Consider the following 1527-nt stretch of genomic DNA (forward strand, 5'->3'; position numbering starts at 1 on the left):
TCTGTAACCAATAGCACTTACCTGTTCCTCTTTTTGTGTTGAAGTTTGGCATTCGTGATTGGGGTGATTACCTCCACAGACATCACAATTCTAAAGTTGAGATGGTGAATGAGCATTTACCTGAATAGCCTCGACTTTTTGTGTGAGAGCCACAATTTGTTGTGTCAATGAATTTAAAGCTTCAACTTGATTCACTCATGTTTCTCTCTTGATAATCATTCTGTCTGAAGGCCATTGAATAGCATTTTCTGAAATTTCATTTAGCAATTGTGTGGCTTCTACAGTGGTTTTTCCCATTATGGATCCTCCTAATGCTGCACCAGTTACGTTTCTAGCAGAGGGTTTAAGACCATGATAAAAAATATATAAAATATCATAATCTTGGATACCATGATGTGGGCATTTTCTTAACATTGAGTTTAATCTTTCCCATGCCTGGTATACAGATTCAGTATCTGTCTGCATAAAATTATTGATTTCTTGTTTCATTTTAATTGTTTTGGCAAGTGAAAAATACTTGTTAAGGAATTTTTCGGTCATTTGGTCCCATGTAGTAATGGAACCTATGGAACCTCTTGGTAAGCCTCACAACCATGTCTTGGCTTCTCCTTTTAGTGAAAAGGGAAAAATTTGCAACCTGATAGCGTCTGTTGTGACTCCATTGTACCTGCAAGTTTCAACTAATTCAAGAAAATCAATTAGGAGGAAATGAGGATCTTCACTTACATCACCCATAAGCTGGCATGAATTTTGGATGGTCTGAATCAAGCCTGTGCGGATTTCAAAGTTATTTGCCGCTATTGGTGGTCTCCTTATGCTTGACTCTCCTTCAAAGTGATCCGGCCTTGCATAATCTCTAAGAATCCTATCACGTCGTGGTGCCACCTCATCAAATCGTTCTTCCACTTGATGTGGCGGAGGTGGGTTGTTATTATTGTTCTCCATGTCTTTCAGTGAAGGAATTTGAGATTGTCCTTTTCGTAATAACCTTAAGGATTTTTCAACTTCAGGATCGTATTTAATTAGTTCTCTTGAAGAGGAACGGGTCATACACTTCCTGGTTTTTTTTCTTAAAAGTTAAAATGATAATAAAAGTAAAATGGTTCTCAAATTAGTAGTAAAACAATTAATATGTAGTAGACTTTGCCAATCCCCGACAACGATGCCAAAAATATGACGAGTGTCTTGCGTGTATATATATTCTAACTCGTACTCTATCAAATAATATTATAGAAAGATGTCGAACCCACAGAGATTGGTTTATCTATTCTACAGACGTTTCTTGTTTTAATTACTATTTGAGACAATCAGAGAGAGTTGAGTTGTGAGTTAATTAACTATAAATACGCAAATAGAGCAAGGGAGATATATTTTGGTTTTCACAAATATAATAAAAGGTGTTGGGATCCTGGCTTCACTTGATATTTCTATTACAAAGTAAATTCTTTAATCTTCAATTTCTATTTCTCAGAAATGTATAAATGCCTCTCACGATTGCATTTATATATTATTACTTAAGTTGAAGAA

The 1527-nt window shown here is 35.4% G+C and overlaps 1 non-coding gene across 1 annotated transcript; it reads left to right on the forward strand.

The window, feature by feature from the left end:
* The first annotated feature begins 385 nt into the window (after positions 1 to 385).
* On the forward strand, positions 386 to 492 carry LOC132643063 (small nucleolar RNA R71). Its single transcript, XR_009583515.1, has one exon. It is a non-coding gene; the product is annotated as a small nucleolar RNA R71 (small nucleolar RNA).
* The last annotated feature ends 1035 nt before the right edge of the window (positions 493 to 1527 follow it).

The sequence above is a fragment of the Lycium barbarum genome, chromosome 5, assembly GCF_019175385.1.
Source record: "Lycium barbarum isolate Lr01 chromosome 5, ASM1917538v2, whole genome shotgun sequence".
Classification (NCBI taxonomy): Eukaryota; Viridiplantae; Streptophyta; class Magnoliopsida; order Solanales; family Solanaceae; genus Lycium; species Lycium barbarum.